This window comes from Amblyomma mixtum, chromosome 8 (assembly GCF_055824585.1).
Source record: "Amblyomma mixtum isolate Tamu chromosome 8, ASM5582458v1, whole genome shotgun sequence".
Classification (NCBI taxonomy): domain Eukaryota; kingdom Metazoa; phylum Arthropoda; class Arachnida; order Ixodida; family Ixodidae; genus Amblyomma; species Amblyomma mixtum.
The window spans coordinates 20,703,844-20,722,713 of record NC_143019.1 but is presented as its reverse complement, the minus strand read 5'-3'; the positions used below and the strand labels follow the sequence as shown (position 1 = coordinate 20,722,713).

The window sequence follows — 18,870 nt, the reverse complement described above, 5'->3', positions numbered from 1 at the left end:
TGGGAATCGTTCCCTAAACCAGTTGGGATCGGCTAGGATTTTCAGAAAGTTACATACATTTACACAGTTGTCCGTGACGGGACAGCACACACATTACATCGACCTCGTCGCGTTAACCCTGCTCGCAATTACAATGTCCGGAAACACGTTGCAGCATATATCTACGGGTGTGTGCCCGTTAGCGAAGGGTTCCTGTGTGCGATATATATCGGGCTCTGCGGACATGCCGCATTGACGTCGGCTCCGGATGTGGAAACGACCTCTTTTTTTTTTTTTCTGCCAGTAATGTTTCACGCGCCATAGAGTTGGTTCGGAGTGCCGAGAGCCATGGTGTCTGAACGGCAAGCTTAATTGACTCGTTTCCGCCACAGGTCCTGCTTTAAAGGCTCCTGGCATTAATAGACGGGGCGTAAAAGAAAAGAGAACTAAGTCAAGGATCCCTTACTTTCCTGTGGGAAAATGCGCCGGGCAGCAAATGCAAAGGAAATACCTTGGAGGACATGACAAGGATATTTGGTGTTACTGCAATGCAGGTTGCTGTAACCGTGCCATAGCAGTGTATAGTCTTCATCGTCCGCGTGCTATTTTTGAGCGTTCGAGAACTTAAGGTTCTGGGCGACACATAGTAAGACACAAGCGCTATCCTCGGAGGGTGAGAATTAAAGGGGCTCGAAACACCTTCCGAGGAAAGCACATCAGTTCGCTCAATCACGCATTGTGTTGTCGTGATCACCCGAGCCAAGTAATACACCTCTACAATCAACAGGGAACCCATTATCAGGCGCGATAGTTGGCGAACCCTTCCCGGTGACTTTTATGCGAAGCATATTACTAGAGCTACACTACAGCCCATCGAGCGCGGCGGTGGAGCTACCATTGACCTTTAGCGTGACCACGTGACAACATGACGTCACAGCAGAGGAGAGATGGGCTGCCGGCTCGCGCGGTCGGCCGCGGCGGTGGAGGCTCCACATCAGAGGCGCTGCAGCTGACCACGTGACGCTACAGCAGCGGTATAAAGCTGAGCTTGCCTCGCTCTACGGGCACTTAAGAGGCGGCCAGGTGTTGGGATGCCGCCTAGAAGCAGGGCTGATTTGAACGAGAAGCGAAAGCTTCAGCGTGCCACAGAGGCCGATGAAGAGCGGGATGAACGTCAACCAAGGAAAGCCATGTATTACCAAGCCTAGCCATCAATACGCTTCGCATCTGACTAGGCTTAACCTTAGCTAAGCCTCAGCCATTTTTCATACTCGCACCCTCCTCCATCGCTCGCATCTTCGTATACAAGTTGAGAGATGGCAATTGGTTAGATTATTTCTGACGTCAGACAGTTACCATGGCGGCGGCCAATATGCGGCGTAGCTCTGGTGGGTCAGGAAGCTCCGCCCCCGGAGGTGGGACCGGCGGAGGAGCGCCGACCTTCCAGCGTGCAAAAAGCGACAAGAGGAGAGGAAAAGGCGCGAACACGCTGAAATGCAAATTTTGGCTACAGATAACTCAGCTTCTACGAAGCGCATAAAAAAAAAATTCTTGCTGGACAATATTCGTGAATCGGCGTGCTTTAACATCCCATACATACCGCAACGTTATTGGAGCCCCTTTAACTATCCTCCTCGCCAGGACCTTTCACAGTTTCGAAGTATCAGATGTGCGACCAGGGACGCTCCGTTAGCTGAGGGAGTTGAACCGGCGACCTCCGAATAGATTGGTCTTGATTGATGTGATGCGAACAAGCCCCTCCCGATGTAGCGGGACACCCAGAGAGCACCGCTAGCTTATTATACTCACTGTAGTACTGCCAGCGCATGTCAGCAGTGCTCCGTGGCATTGAGGGGTCAAGAACCTTGGAGAGGAACCGATGACGTCACAATAGCGAGGCCGGAAGGAAGGCTGACAAGCGGTCCGCGCTCGTGCAATCAGTTCGTCGAGTGCGCAGCGCGCAGGTGCATAGTCGGAGGTTACCTGTGGCGTGTGCAAGCTGTGCACTATTCATTCGCTGTAGCTTCCGCTCGGTAGCACATGCTACCCGTACATGCACTCGCATGCGTGCTTCGTTTTCCTGCCCCCATCCCCTTCGCATCTTGGGTTTTTGTTTGTTTGTTCTACTGGCAGAGTCGGTCCTTGTCAGAAATATTCCACGGGCAGGGGAAAGCCGCGGTAACGCGCGATGCTCACATCCTCTCCTCCATCGGTAGCGCACAGCATTGCGAGATAGAGAAAGCAATTAAACTTTAATTACGAGAGAGAGAGAGAGTAAGAAAGTAAACTTTAATAGAAAAGTTTAAACCTTAGGGCTGCTCAGACCAAGAGCCTTCTGGCCTTCCCCTCCAGCCTGGCCCAGTGGATCAACTTGAGCGCTGTTCACCGGCCGGTGTGGCCAGAAGTGCGGTCTCCTAGGAGGTTGGGGTGGGTGAGGGAATGGGTGGGATACACGTTGGACGTGGGCATTCCTAGATACACCGATAGTGCGCAGGGAAGTCTGGCTCGGCAAGTGTTACTGTGCGGTGGGAAGACGATGGAGTGGAACAGGTGGGCAAACTGAGGGTATGGGAAGGAGCTGATTTGAAGATGTCTCCAGTGTGTGCTGTGTAAAGGAGCTAGTGTGGAGTGAGGACGAGGGTATATAATGCGGCTTTGCCTGTAGTGCTGTATGACGGTGCGGTAGTTGAGGGACTCATTTGGGGTGTGACGGTATATATGGTTGTGGGTTCGGGAGGCCATCCACCGGCTCCCGGACGCTAAGTTCGCGGGTAAACGGACGAACGCGCTCATTTCTGGGGATGCCTCTTCGTGTCCAGGGCGCCATCTAATGGTGGTTTGTTGCTGTGATGCCGGCAGCGTAGTGTGTTAGCTGAAGATGGAGGAACCGTGCCTTTACGGCAGGTTCTGTATGCTGCTTGGGAGTCTGCGCAGACGGATGCGTGGTTTGTGAGCAGGGTGCAATATGGCCATGCGTTCTGCCTCTGGGATGTTCGTGGTTCTGAGGGTTGCTGCTCCTCGGCTAATGCTGGTGTCCAGATATGCGGCTGTGTGGGTGCCTGGTATTTGAAGGTGCGGTGTTGCGTCAGTATATAGCTAGTGTGTCTTGTCTTGCGTTGTATACTTTTGTGTGGTGGGACGTGCATGCCTTCCTGCGACCTCGGTGGTGTAGTTTCAGCTGTGGGTTGCTTTGCAGGTGAGGAGTAATAGTTGTTAAGGGAGAGAGGCGGCGGGGGAAAGGATGTTTGGGTAGTGGCAGGTGTGGCAGCCGGTCTGTGGTGGGCCTTATGAGACCCAGGTTGCTCTTCCCGATCTCTTCCCGTAAACCACCTGCCATGGTTGGCAGCTATAGGTGGGGGCTTCACACAGACGAGCCTGGTTTGGTGACTTCACTTACCTCCAGTCAGTTGAAATTCGGTGGTCTGGTGACGTCAACACCTCTAGTCAATGAGGTTCCTCAACTCTGTTGACGTCACTACTGGTCTGGCGACGTCACAAATGACGTCAGTACCCGCCAGCCAATCCGGCTTCCCGTCAGTGTGACTGCGCCGGGTTTTCGTTGGATCAAAAACCCGGCGACAGGCGTCGTCGCATAAGAGCTCCTGCAAGCCTCATTTTTGCACCTCTCCCGCCCTACGTTATCAGAGCATGTGTTTTTGGTCCGATGGGCAAAATATGCCGCTGTAAAGAGGGGGCTGTAATCGAGAGAATAAAGGCGGGGGCGGAGCGGTCGGCACATGCAAAACCGGTTCAGAGACGAAAGTGGACGGTTTTGCCCATCGGGAACGCCCCCTTTGACGTCACGTTGTTTACACCGGGGACGGTGTATATTTTGCAGGTACGTCTGCTGTTGTCTAACTCATTTTCTTCGTGGTCATTTTCATTTTTGCCAAGTCGTCATTTGTCCTGCTTCTCTACCCTACAAGGGGAAAGAGGAGGTCGTTTGGCAGATATGCCGGTGGAGAGAGGAAACCTCCCTGAACGCCACCCGCCAACTGTTAGGTGAGGGCTCCACACAGACGCCAATGCCCGACAGTTTTCGCCTTCATGGCCCTCCTAAAGCTGTACCATCGGAAAAAGGGCCGAAAATTCCGTTCTTGGTCAACTCCAAGTCAGTGAAGAGAACAAAGATGTTCGCGCGCCGGCACCCGAAGCCTGGCGGCCGTCAGGTGGCCGCGGTGGAGCCAGTGTGTGTGTGTGAATGGGGCAAAATTTGCGAAGCGTAGAGGGCCCCCGCACCTAGTTCGTTGGCCGCGGTACGAAATTCACGCCGACGACTGCCAGCACCGAGCGGAGGAACGAGGCGCCCCGTCCCCGAGCGGCGATGCGGGCGCGCCGGCGATGACGGCGAGAAGCGGCGGAGGCGACGCTCCTCCGACACCGCGCCGGCGCTCGGCCCTTACTGCCATGAGGGCAGCCACTTCCCCGCGCCCAAGGTGATTTGCGGCGATACGCGCGCAGTGCGGTATCGTGACCACGCGATGTCGAGTGTAAACATCGCTTTCGGGCTACTACCGCGGAATCGGTCCGCCCTATTCACTTTCACGACCTTGAAGGGATGGGAGCGAAGGAAAGCGATAATTCCGTGTTTGCAGGTTGTAGATTGCCCTGCCTGGCCTGAGGAAAGTCAGTGGTGCCGCTATTACTGCCGCTTGCGTGCGGGCGCAGATATGCAGGATTCTAACTCAAGGAAGTTTACTGAGATCGGACAGTGCAGAAAAAAAAACAAAAACGGTTGAAACTGCCCAAAACTCGACTGAAACCGGTCAGATTCCAATTCATTCGAAATACGGCTTGGCCAGTTCCAATTAGTCGGGGATGAGTGGGGTGCAAGATATTAAGTAATTTATACAACTGCCGCAAAATTACGAGGTGGGGGTGATGGGGTTGCTGAAGAAAGGAGTGTCAGCTAGATCGTTTCTAGAGGTGTTGAGTGTTGTGTATGAATTAGACCCATACATGCCGATCCGTGGATCACTGAGCATGACCAGTCGTACGCGTGCAGCCAGCATGGGGATCAAGGAAAAGAGAGATAGGGCACAAAGTCTGTGCACCTCTGGGCGAACTTGCACACTGGGCAGCTTTCAAGGGGCTTTTATGAAATGTCAAGACCAGTGGGCAGAACTGAGCGCGTAAACGGAGGGAGTAGGTGCATGTGGTGGCCAGAGACGTCAGTGGCATTTAGTGGACCGTGCACTCACTTGTATACAGCTTTTCTTGCACATTTATCGCAAAGCTCATGCCCATCAACCTTTCCTAGTTGTACGCAGCATGCTTTGATTGGTCAGTGAGATGCTGGTAGCTTTTGACGTACATGTGAATACCTTGAGTTTTCACCTATTCAGCACCAAGAAGATTAATGCACTCACTGCAGCTGTTCGCTGAGCTGACCTTGCTTAATGTGAGTGTCAGTTCTCATGCACTGCTTCTGTGCTTCTCGTGTGTTGCACTTGCTATTTGGTGGCTCTGATTGAACTCTGTGAGCAGTTCTCTTCCTCACTGAATGAATTTGAAAGTGAAAGCAGCTGGTAGTGCTTGCTGCTTTGGCTCTAGAACTGCTGGTTAGTTAGCATTTTGTACTAGGCAAGGTGGCCTTTGCATATTCGTTGGAGCTTGGGTTAACAGGGCACTTTAATTTTACTTCTGGCTGACAGAATTGATAGTAATATTTTAGTGCCGAGAACAAAAGTATGGCGTCAGTGGTTTTCGTGGAGAAAAACACAATGCATGCAATTTTGTTTTGACAAAGTATACTTTTTGACAGCTTGCGCAGTGAAATGATAGGTTTTGCCACATCATGTCATGCGTAATTAAAATCAAGTGCCCGCACTATGCACGCACAGATTTCTCGGTACCATTGCATGTTGCTTATGCTATCAGATCTGGCAATTATAGTTCACTGAAATAGAGTGGAGTTTAACTTTACATTCATTTCGTTTTTACATGTAGGATAATATTTCCTTGTAGTCCTTGTAATGGCCAGGCAATAAAAATGTGTGATAAAAGTTCTTAAAATCCAGCATTTTCTCATCACATGCCCCTACATCGCAGAAATTTAAAAGGCTGTTGGACGTAATGTAGCAAATCCTACAGTGTAATTAAAATTTGCAAGTCATATTAGAGCATCTAAAAATGATAAAACTATGCACGCATACTGAGTGGCATACAGAAGGCAATCGGAGAATTGAAACCATTCCAGAACATAGGAATAATGCAGTCAGCCTGTTTAAATTTTCGATTGCTTCGCTGTGTTAGCTCTCAGTGAGTCATATTGTAGCAGGCCATAAGCAAGTCGCTTGTGCAAGCAGTTTGCTGTTCTTTTGTGAGCATACATGACAGCTGTCAACATTTTAACAGTCCTTGTCATTTGCAGTATACTAGGCCTTACTGGGTTAATGTTCAGGTAAAGGGTAACTCTGGAGGATTTTTTTTTTTTTTTGAGTTTGCGATATTCTAATGAAATTTAGGCTATATGTTTTCCTCGTGTTCCTGATCACTTCCACCAAGTTTGGCAACCGTGCAGCATTTCATTCCGGCGCAAATTGATTTTAAAGTTTGCCTTTTTCATGGCCTTAGTTCAGAGTGTTTCTATGCGCAACACAGCGTTTTTGACGTCACAAACATTCCCCGCACATTAATACCTACTCTCTGCTTCATTATTGAAATTTTGAAGCTTGTATTAGGTTGTCTCAGGGATTTTATGAAAAGGCTTAATCAATTTCAGTCGCTACTTCAGCCATTCAATATGCTCACGAGTGTTTTTGTAGTAATACCTGTGACACCATCGCTGCGTCGCGTGAAGCATTGTTCCGTGGCCGCGGACCGAGTTTTGTTTTCGGTTTGTTCTTTCGCTGTGTTAAAATGGCTTCACTCAGTATTTTGATAAATGGTTTGCGGTGATTGAGAGAGGTGATGTTACTGTTGATTCTAATTGTTTGAAGAACTACCGGAGTTCTTCGTTGGACCGGTGACTACAGGCAGCCAGTACAGACAGCATTGTAAAGAATGGCCTAACAGTACTGCAGAGAGTAGTACCTCTCGCTTCGCACTTTTCGAGTTAAAAATGAAAAGCTCAGTTGAAGTACTCTGAAACTGGCAGTTGGGCTCTGTGCCATTCTCCACTGCTGTCAAGGTCACCCCAATGCCATGCCTATTTTTGAGTGGTGGTCTGGTCTTTATTTAGACCTACCTGCCTTCCTTGTAAATACCTTCAGTCTCTGGAGCCAGAAAACGTTGGCAATCTTTATTGTCAGGGAGCAGATGACTGAAGAGTTTTCCATTATCCTGCTGTGTGGCATAGTTTGTAATCCACTAATGAATTTCTTGTTTCCATCCAGCAAAAAACTGTGCTAGCTGGACAGCTGCAGTTTTTCTAGGTGTTTTATCATTTTCGCGTGTTACTATCTTTTGCTGCTTTAATGTTTCCCTATTTCTCTGGCACAGTCACTGATCTCATTCGCTTGATACATTCAACAAAATTGTAGTGTGTAATGTTTATGGCCTTTGTACATCCGCATCTAATTAGATAACTAGACATGGGTGTAATGACAGTCCACCAATTTTCGCCCAAATAAATAAGTTTTGTTTGTGAATCCTTGCATGAAATTAGACCAATGGGTATGTCTGTGTTAACGTGAGTAGCGACTGACTGAAGCTACGGCTTTCTAAGAAAGTGAGGGGTCACTCTAAAAAGCCCATGTTGTGCTCACCCTAGGTGCCCACATTTTCTTACACAGCACTGGCCTTGCTTTGAAGATGCGTTCTGTTGTGCGTAAGTACACGCTTCAGCCACAAGCATGCTGGTTGGACGTAAACGGCCCCGGCTTGCTTGGTGAAGCCATCCACTCGCCATTTATGAGGTTTATACTGTTGCCTGAGGCACTGATAAGCCAGTGGTGAGGGTGAACCCTTTTTATGGCATCTGCTGACTTGGTCTGCGTGTCAATGACACCGTTAGAGGCAACTGCATGGATGTATCCATAGTATCTGTAGATAAGGCTCTTTAATGGATCTAGTTTTGTTGTGGTTCGCTTCTCCAAGCCCATATTATTCCTCTCATTGAAAAATATACCCGGTGTGCCAGCTGTTTCAGGGAAGGCCACCGCTAACTTTTAAAAATGGGATTTTTGAGGTATGAAGACAGTTTCTGCGGCACAGTAGTACCTGCTTTGGCGGACATCAGAAAACGGGTGAATAACTAGTTAGCTGCTTAAATAATTTCTGATAATTGACTTTTTCACTATTGCAGTTGGACACCTGGTTGCAATTAGAGATTTGTAGCCGGTTGTTAGTAACAGCCATATCATTCTGATTGTAATAAATCTATAATTGCAACCAGGGTGTCCAACTCCAATAGCCAAAAAGTCAATTATCAGAAGTTAGTTAAGTGGCTTACTAGACAACTTTATTATACTGTTTTCTGATGTCCACCGACAGTGATATTATCCTGTGGCAGAAGTAGGCCTCATAATTGAGAAAGCTTATTTTAAAAAATTGGTGGCGGGTTTCCCTGAAACACCTGATATGTTATAATGATGTCGTACTACATTTTTATTGTTGTTAATAACTTAATGTCTCTATTGGTATTATTAGAAAGGCGAGCGTATGTCCTTCTCTGTTTTCAAAACAGAGTATGCATGTGCAAAATGTATGTTGGCAGCTTGCTTTTCCTTCGCCGTGGTATGCAGAGGAGATTTGGAACAGATTGTCAGAGTGATGGGCTCTTGAATGCCTACGTTGGCCAGGCCGGTCGCTACTTAAAGGGACCATGAAAAGAATTAAAAGCCGCTTGTAAATGTTAGAAGTTATGCTCAGAAGCACTGACACCAAGTATGAGTCTTCGGAACTGAGCCGGCAATTTATTATGGCTTTTTAAAAATCGCGTTTTTTAAAATTCGCGGGCCGTTTGGTGTCTTCGTAGGGAGCGATTTTGAAACCAAAACCGGGAAAACAGACGTCACTAGTCCCATGACGTCGATAGGCCACCACACGCTGTCATTCGTTCGAGCCGCGGCAGCTACGACGTCACGGGCACACTTCCGGTAGTGGTGAAAATCGTCTGCTCGAGGCGCCGCGCGACCCCCTCGGGCAAGCGCGGGCCAGGGCATTGCCTTCACGCATATGTTTTCAATTTACCTCTGCCGCCTCTTTCTGCCGGGAGTTCGGGAGCAAAGAAAGCGCCGAGACCGGAGAGACGCTGCCGACGCACGCTGCTCCTCGGGAGTGCGACAACCGGAAGTCGTAAACCGAACGTCAGCGAATGACGTATTCATGGGCGGAGCCCAGTCCCGGAGCTGTTTTCTTTATTTTTTCTTGGTGCTCCGCGTGTATGAGTTGAGGGGGGAGAGGAGGAGCGTGATTTTTAATCGTCTATAGACCAGATTTTTTTACCCTCGCACGCAGGCTGCGGACGCGCGCCTACTCTCTACGCCAGTCGCCATCTGTCGGCGCGCGCGGCCCGAGGGACTGCGGGTCGCGCCGGCGCCGCGCATAGAACGCATGTTTACGTGTTCGCTTCTGCCGTTTTGTGTTCCATCAGCTAACGTATGAGGGTGTGTGCTGTGCGTCACTACTCACATTTGCCCTCTTCCAGACAGTGCTGCGGTTATCTTGTGCGCAGTTACGCGTTAACGTGACATCCGAGGGTAGTCGACCAGGTAGTGTACCGACTGGAAACCGGCACTTCGAAGCAGATTTCTGCGCTGTCGTGTCGTTTGTTGTCGCCTTTTATGTGCGATATCATCTATGATAATTTTATGCATCAGAATATAGATCTATTGATTTGACTCAGTGGAATAGTAACTGGATAGGCGAGCTGCAGACTGAAGGTTGTCCCGACGGAGCGCGTGTTTTCGATCACTAGTACGTGTTCGGCATCCTTGCGCTGAGCTTGCTCTTGTTCCCATTAAACACATTTCATGCACAGGATTGTAAGCACGACCGCTACCGAATCCAGCTGCTTTTTCCGCACACATGTCAGAGGTATCTGGGGGGTAAAGGTTTATCTATAGTATCTTTCTGCTGTTGGTATCTACCTTAGCTTGGTTTGGTTTATTAAGGTTTTACGTTCCAAAGCGACTCAGGCTATGAGGGACGCCGTAGTGAAGGGCTCCGGAAATTTCGACCACCTGGGGTTAACACGGGCCTCTAGAATTTCGCCTCCTTCGAAATTCGGCCGCCGCGGCCGGGATCGAACCCGCGTCTTTTGGGCCAGAGCAGAGAGCCGTAACCACTGAGCCACCGCAGCGGTGTGGTATCTACATTATTCATAGGAAAATATGCGCGATTTCATTACATTTTCCACACTTAGCCAAACGCCTACGCAACGCTCTCACACGCGGCGAGAGCCCTGAATAACATAACGCGACTTCGGACCTCAGAATTAGTGAAAGCTGGATTAGCTGCTCATATCTATTCAAGCTTTTATAAATTAAGCGAAAGTACGTTTTTATGCACAAGATTGCATAAACCATGACAAAATTTGTTTTCTGTTGGCGCTGCGACTCAGTTGAGCTCACAGCGGTAATTTGTTGATAAACTGGCGCGGCGACAAGAAAGCCGTTTGTGGAAGTGGGGGGGGGGGTGCTTTATGGCCGGCAGGAAGGAATAAGAGTGCATGGGAATTGGAACTGCATACTAGCCGCACACCTAATTCTTGATATTGAATAAAAAGTTTCTTTGCGATGGAGCACCAAGACGGAATTCGATATAAGCACGAGCGCGTTCTAAGCGCCGGCACAATTAACCTGAATGTCAAACTAAATGTCATTAAAACGCGTCAATGTTATCGCTTTGATAACGTAAATACTTCCTGCAACACAGCCACGCAGTGGAAGTATGCTCGACAATGTTTTTTTAGCGCCCGAAGCGCGGCTATATGCAGGCGCGGCCGCGGAACTGCCGCAGCCCCGCAGTCCCCAAAGAAACGCCCGCACCGCGGCGCGCCAGTCGGTGCAAAATGGCCGCGCCCAGGAGAGGCTCAAAAATCTGGTCCATAACTTCGTTGTTATTCATGCTAGCTCGAAAATTCTTTCTCTGGGGTGACGAGTGATGGATTGCCTATCTTTACGTAATCTCGATAAATTTGTTTCATAGTCCCTTTAAATGTGAGACTATGGCAGCACCAAAACACTTTTGGAAAAAAAAAAAAAGAGAAGCTTTCTACCTTGTGAAGTAACGTAATGCCTGTAGGCACCTGCCACTTCTTGAAAAGGCGGGTGTACTGTTCGTGCCAAATTGGTGCGTGAAATTACAGAGGCTTATGTTATCAAATAGATGGGTGAGGCTTACGTGATAAACCCGTCTGTGTGGTTGTCAAGCAAAAAAAAAAAGCTTCTTTCTTGAATAACACGTGACCTGTGCATTCATTTTGGTTTTGCTTAGCATATTTTTGTGGGAATTTCTGCTTCAGTTGCAAAGAAGCGCTTGCGTTGTCTTGGTCCCGTCTTGTCTTTGTCTTTTTGCGCTTTTTGGCTGTGAGTACATACCAAATGTGCTAACTATACAGTTTGTACAGTTTTGTTTAGAGTCGTGATAGGTTTGACTCCCTGCGTGGTCATGTGTTTGTTCACTTGTCTGTGTATTGCATTTGAGCCTTCTGCGTGCGTAAGTTACAGGGTCGTAGGAGATGCTGCCTCTTTATTGGTTGTTGAAAACAGGTCACTTTAATTGAAGCCTATTAACTTCCACCCCAAACACTTCATGACTTCATCCTTAAGTTATCGCCTCACCCTATTTTTATTTTTCTCTCACTGCTAGAACATGTGCCCTGCCCAAGGCGGGAAGAAGCACTTTTGCTAAACATTTAAAAAAAAAATGCATTCCTGCAGAATTTGCCTTGCATTTTTTTCTTCTCTTGAGCATATCACAAAGCCTTCTAGTTAGGGCAACCAAGAAACTTAATCTTGAAATGTCAAATACGATTAATCTAAAGCGGGTAGGATACTGCAGTGGTTTTCGATTGGGTCAGGCCTTTTACTAGCAATGGCACAAGAAAGTGCATGAATGTAGTGTACCACATTCTTTTTAAAAGGGGTTGAATAAAGTAGCAGCTCGTGATCATCTTGAAGTGTGGAACTTCAGCATTAGCACCGTTGTTGTGGCAGTTGTTACAAACTGATTTGTTTAAATACTCTGAAGCTGTGGAACGTTTTTTAAATGATGCAAATTGCCCTGGGAAAAGGTTTTTTGAGGAAAAGAAATGACGCAGTAATTGTCTCGCGTCCTGATGGACACCCAAAATGCTGCAAGGGAAGGGAGGAAGGTGGAAGTGAAAGAAGAAAGAGAGAAAGAAAAAATTGTGGTAGCGAGATGCCTTAAACTTTTTGTGGACAAAACAGAAATGAAGAACACAAAAAAAAGTCAGATAAAGGATTGTGGTTGCCCTGTATTGATTCCCTCAATTAAAAATTGTGCAGTAGAGGAGCAAAATAAGGGGGAGCTGATTTCTTTCAGTTTGAATGATGGCAATAAGGGAGTAATTATACTCATTGGCATCCACCCGAGCGCAGCCGTACGGCTACAAAGGAAAGCTATACGCTCTGAGCATTGCAGAGGTTGCGCCGCCTGTCGGCGGCGTCACGAAACACAAGCGGGGCTTCCGCCGGGCCTTTCTCATCTCGTTTCTACGCAGTCGAGGTTCTGGCGCATGAAAATCGCGTTCGTTCGGTGCATATGCTTCTCTTAGAGCCTGGACCATGTCTAAAAACAACTGTTGCGTAGTGGGGTGCTCGAACAGCTACAAAAGCTCCCCGGGAACGCGTTTCTACAAGTTTCCTGGCCGCCCTTACGAACAGGAGCGAAGAAAACAGTGGATCGTCGCCGTCCGGAGAAAAAAGTGAGTGCTAGCTACTCGCGTCTCGTTGCTTTTGTAATATTTACTGTAGCGCTTTCACGGTGCGGGTATGAAATGTTAATGGTGCTATTATGTATGCCCTGTAAAGCATCACCAGTTCATTTTGATTGCTGCTTTCATAGTTGTATGCGAAAGAAAGTTGCTCGCTTTTTCACGTGGCTCAACTGATCGTTTATGGCCCGTCTTGTGCACGGCGCTTTTCATCGCAGCGAACGCAGCACGAATCGCATGATGTTTCACGCGTGGCTCTAGATCGTTTCCGAACTCATTATGCACCTGTGTGTTTAGCGACGCGCAAGCTATGAAGCGTTGCTACTGTGTGCATACTACTCGCTCTGGATTTTGCACAGCTGGCTCAAATTTTCGCTTTGTTACGGAATATCATTCGCTGCGTGTATTTGCGGAATTGGCATGCTGCGGCTTTCGTATCTGCGCAAATATTGCGGTTTATAGCTGGCATGAATTCAGCATATTTGTGCTGTGTAACAGTGTTGTGGTGGTTTGATTCTTACGCGGAAAATATGTCATGATCGTGGCTCTTACTTCAGGCCACCTTGCTTTATCTTTGCATTTGTTTGTATGTAATCGGAAAGCAGCTGGTTGTAAGTTCGTGGACAGTTTTAAATATATAATCGCCTGTATTCGTTTTTGACTAACACTTCTTACAGCTTATTTGTTGACGCACATTTGCTTTGCTTTCTTTCGAATTTAGCAAAGATGGGAGCCCTTGGGAGCCTACCAAAAACAGCAGGCTCTGCAGCCAGCATTTCGTGAATGGCGAAAAATCAAATGACCCGAGGAGCCCATCATACCTACCTACAGTATTTCCAACTGCTTACAGATGCTCGAACCCAGGGTCATCTGAGAGGTACCAAAGGTAATTCGCTTTCTGGTTGCCTTGCTGCTTTTCATTTCAACCTTGGTAATGCTAGTCAGGTAATTACATGACATAATGTTGTGAAACTTCTCGCATGATGACAGACGAGGCAAAAGTTCTGTGGTGCCAGCCTTTTAATTTAATTTGAGCTTATTGAACCACAGCTGGCTCATACAGAGGTGAGCAATCAGGCTGGCAGGGTCTCCAGTCTTTACTCAGCTGCTTTGCACTTGTTTACTTGTGTCACTGAATGCTTCGCACAGGCTGCCGTGGCTCTACTGATAATGGTTTATAAATTTGTTTGGTCCACTTGAGAACGCTTTGCACCAGTCTAATATCCCCAAAATCAAAAATTACCATATGTGAGGTTTCTTGTAAGTCGAGATGAAGAGTGAAACAAAGGGGCAACATTAACTACGTTGTGGCTCATTTTCAGTACGGACAAAAGTACACACTGAAATTTCTCCAAGTGTGCTTAAGAGCATGCCAAATTTGCAGGTTTGTCATGGCTAATTAGCTGCTTGCTTATATAAAAAAACCCTTAGTAAGGGGCACCTACACCTTGAATCCAATATACCAACTGCAGGTTGCGGTCACGTGAGCTGCAAATAACCAGTGATCCTGCTCCAGCCGACCTTCCGGAGGAAGAATGCTCTGCACACAGTGGTTTGGAGCTCACAAAGAGGAGCGTATGTATCACTGCCCCAACTCTTACAAGCAATCTTTTGTTTTCAGCAAATTAAAAAAAGGGGAGGCATGCTGTCTATATATATTATTCTAATATTAATTGGCATTCCTTCCTCAAGGAAAGTGTTTCACCCATGCTGATCATCGTAACCCACGGCTATATACCTATCAATATTTCTCAGTATCCAGCCTGCTTAAAGGGTTGTGTAGGGTTCAAGGCAGCTAGGACAGGCCAGAACAGAATGGAGGTCATAGACAGAGTATGAGGCAGTTTGTGAGGGGTGGAGCAGCCAGATCTTTTCTCTCTGTCTCAGTTTATTTTGCCGATGTGAAGCTTGGTTTCACTGCATTGCACTTTTGACTGCAAGTAGCAGGAAAGGTATAATTGTGTGGCAGCTTACACTACGCTCGTATATTTGTGCAGGTGGAAACACAAACAGACCCTTGCACATGGGCTTCAAGCAGTGACTTGCCAAGTATTTTTTTATGCTGTATGACAGGATGCGATGCTGAGACACAGGTAAGGGCCATTTATCTGCCACTGCAACTAATGTGCTTGATGCATTTTCCTCTCCCTCCCGTGCACACCGTGCATGGACAAAAGAGCATATATACGGAGCAATTGGACCAACCAACAGCTTCGTTTACATTGTGGTAGCATATTTATAGCTTCATTTGCATGTGCCAGTGGAGTGCATGCATGATACACCAAGCAAAATAAAATATAGTTTGCTAAATTCTATTATCTCTTTTTCCTGTCTTTCGCTGTCCTCTGTTATATGGTTTTTAAAGTAAATCCTGTTTAATTGCACATTTCTCACAAAAACAAGTACCCCCTTTTTATTTTATTGTTCTTGGTATTTGGAACATGCACGCAAGCAGCACTGAAAACTAATTTTCATCTGTTTCTAACAGGCTGTGCTTCCTTGGAAGAAAAGCTGCAGGGATGCAGCATCAGGCACATCTTTCGAAACTAGGGACTCTGCCTGTGACCCAATGAATGTGGTTGACACAGTGCCTACTTCTGGCTTCACTGGGTACCAGAGTGTGGCAGCTTGTAACCCCCCAAAAAGGGCAGAAGTTCTGACTTCCATTGCTGGCGTCTCTATTCCAGTATTTGACAAGCTGCAAAATATCCTGCTTGCTTCTGTGAATCCTCAACGGCATGCTGAAGTTGTGAGCACATCAAACAAGCTTTTACTGTTTTTAATGAAGATTAAGTTAAACTTATCATACTCAGCTCTAGCAGTCTTTTTTAGTATTCATCGAACAACATGTTCCCGTCATTTCTTTCTCGTCCTGAATATTCTACACCAGAAAATGCGACCCCTCATATATTGGCCCTCAAAGGCAACAAATGAACTTATGATGCCAGACTGCTTCAAGCCACACTACAGCCAGTGTCGAGTCATAATTGATTGCACTGAGGTCCCTTGCTCTGCGCCAACTACAGTGCATGAAAAAGTTCTCATGTTTTCTAGTTACAAAGGCTGCTATACAGTGAAGTTTCTTGTTGGCATCACGCCAAGTGGAATAATTAGCTTTCTGTCTAGACCTTATGGTGGCCGTGCCACAGATTCCTTAATCACAACAGATAGTGGAATATTACATCTTTTGAACCCAGGTGACATTGTCTTGGCCGACAAGGGGTTTCCGCAAATAAGAAGTCAGCTGGCAGACCGTGGTGTTAAATTTCATATGCCAGTGTTTGCCCGTCCTAATGAACCATTTACTAGAGAAGAAGTTTTTGAAACTTACAAGGTTGCGACTGCTAGGATACATGTTGAGCGATGTATCCAAAGAATGAAGATTTATCGCATACTTTCTGAGAAACTCTCGGCAGACTTGGTTCCACATGCTGCAAAAATAATTGACATGTGTGGTGTGCTCACAAATCTTCAGAAGCCAATTATTAAGCCAAAAGAGCAGCCATAGATGGCAACTTTATGGGTCATCAATGCAGTGCATGTACGAGGGGGTACCCAAAAGAAACCGGACTTATTTTTGTTTGAACTTATTTGTTCACATTTTAAGCACAGACCTTCAATCTCCTTCAAAGTATTCCCCACTTGCAATGATACGCTTGTCGAATCTTTCATTCCATTTTTCAAAACATTGTTTAAATTCATCTTTTGTGATGCTTGACAGTGCCTCCGTCGTTTTTTTCTTCACCTCAGCAACATCAGCGAAACGCTTTTCATTCACCTATTTTTTCATTCTAGAAAACAAAGAAAGTAGCACGGGGCAAGGTCGGGAGAGTATGAGGGTTGAGGAATAGGGGTCGTGCCATTTTTGGTCCAAAATTGTCGTAGAGACAGGGCTGTGTGAGCAGGGGCATTGCCATGATGGAAAAACCAGTCACCCGACCGCCGCAAATCTGGTAGCTTCCACTGCACACTGTTGCCCAATCATTTCAAAACATCCAAGTAGAAAGCCTGGCTACCTGTCTGACCCTGCGGGACAAATTCTCAATGGACGACTCCTCTCGCGTCGACAAAACAAATCAGCATTGTTTTGAGGTTTGGTTTCACCTAACGAGCTTTCTTGAGGCGAGGTGAATTTGAAGTTTTCCATTGGCATGATTGTTGCTTTGATTCAGGATGCGATTCAGGAACACTTGAGTTGTCCCCATAGCATCGTCCTTGTACGTCTTTCTTAATATTTCAAGAGTTTCCATTCAACTTTTTCCGAGCAAAAATCAAAATTCCACCGGCGCACGCTGTTCACGAAAATCAGCCATTGCAAAAACGACATTCACACAAAACAGTCGTCACTCTAAAACTCTGCCTAAACTAGTCTGACCTCCTTCAACGACGGCACTCGGCTTACTGACTCTGGAATGTTCGTTCTATGCGCTCCTAGTGGCAAAACGTGGTACCCTAGAAGCTTTGCCGACCAAAAAATTGAGTCCGGTTTCTTTTGGGTACCCCCTCGTATCATATTGAGACAAGGAATTTAACACATATTTCCAGGGTCCATGCGGGTCCTTGAAAACCCTTGAATTTGGAAGAAGTGTTTTTAAGGGCCTTGAGAGTTCAGGAATTTTCATGGTGTCCTTGAAAACCCTTGAATTTTGGTGTGATGAGGGAGACGGCCGTTAAAAAATGCTAGTATCCTTTAAATTTTATTTTTTTTTCACAAATTAACCCTTTGGAGATAACTTTACTGGAACTGCACCTCTGTGGCTTTGATCACCGTCCCTTCGGCAAGAGCTCTGCGTAAATGCAGATGAAGCCCCACTGTCTCCGCCCGACGCCACACATGGCTTCCGTCACCCCGTAACCTGCCCCAAGAGCAAGGTTTGGGCACAAAGCGAAAAGAGACACAATCTGAATGTGGTTTGGGCAGGAACCTGGTGTGGCGTAAGCGTAGGGAGCCTACACATGCGACATAAGCAGTTCACGAGCACACAGCAGGCACACGTGCGTCGCTCCGCTAACGCAACGCAGGATGCCCCTAAAGCCATTGTGAAAAATTTGTCCACCATAAAAAAGCGAAGTTATAGTGGCTTCGGCGTCATTCACAGCTGCGCCTCCATGCAGGGAGTATTCCTTCATGCAGGCAACAGTGATCAAGCACAGATTAGCTCGCTATACATGCATAAAGTTCGCACCAGAACAGTCAAAACAGCTTTGTTATTAGAATGATTTCGAGCGAAGACTGAGCATGCTGGCTCAGGTGCCAATCTTTTCAAAATGATGCCGTGCGCAGGCACGTCTGGCGATGGACTACGCTGCTGCTTGGCTGCCGTAGTCGTTGGTACGCCTAGCCTGTTTCGCACTGAAACCGCAGCCAACGGCACGTCTAAAGTGGCCAGAGCTGAGTGAAAGGTGTGCTTTTCATAAGGCTAGATGTCAAATTCATCAGCTTATAATAAAATAAAGGTGTGGTCAAGTTCCACGACATTTTCAACAGCGAAGCTTGCAGACGCGGGACAGATGTGAGGTACAGCTGCGGGTAGAAACGGCAGAAATTTGTTTTTATCGCAGTTGCCGCTCTTACTAGCAACTCTTTATTGGTAAACGGCCCTCAAGAGAGGTTTATTTGTTACGTTAAAAGTCTCTTGTGCAATAATTGCTAGATACATGAGATGTAAGAAATGTTTCTTTAATAAAATGCTGTGTTGCTAAGTCCTTGAAAGAAATAGTCGGGGGTCCTTGGAAGTCCTTGAAGATCCTTGAATTTCATGGCTGAAAACCAGCATGAACCCTGTATTTCTTGCTTGTAACGAAAAAAAAACGAAATCATTGATGTGAACTGTGAAAATGTGTTTATTTAATAAAGGTGATGATAAAACCTTTGACACTAAGCATGCTTCTTTGTGTCCGAATTAACATGCCCCATTGCTTGCTACCCTTGCTAAAGCGGGCAGCAACTGTGAGAAATAGAATTTCTCAAGCTTGGGAATAGATGCGCACAGAAAGTCTTTGTCTACAGGAACTTGCACGGTGACTTGCTGATGTTTGGAGTACAC

General features: G+C 46.9%; 1 protein-coding gene and 1 long non-coding RNA gene across 5 annotated transcripts in view; both read left to right on the top strand.

Moving 5' to 3' along the window:
• LOC149331604 (UTP--glucose-1-phosphate uridylyltransferase-like) overlaps positions 1-18,870 on the top strand; it is a 56,492-nt gene that overhangs the window by 13,933 nt on the left and 23,689 nt on the right. The gene's annotated exons all lie outside the window — the stretch shown is intronic.
• LOC149331606 (uncharacterized) lies at positions 12,581-18,699 on the top strand. Its single transcript, XR_016285089.1, has 5 exons — positions 12,581-12,814; positions 13,545-13,709; positions 14,296-14,398; positions 14,821-14,916; positions 15,312-18,699. It is a non-coding gene; the product is annotated as an uncharacterized LOC149331606 (long non-coding RNA).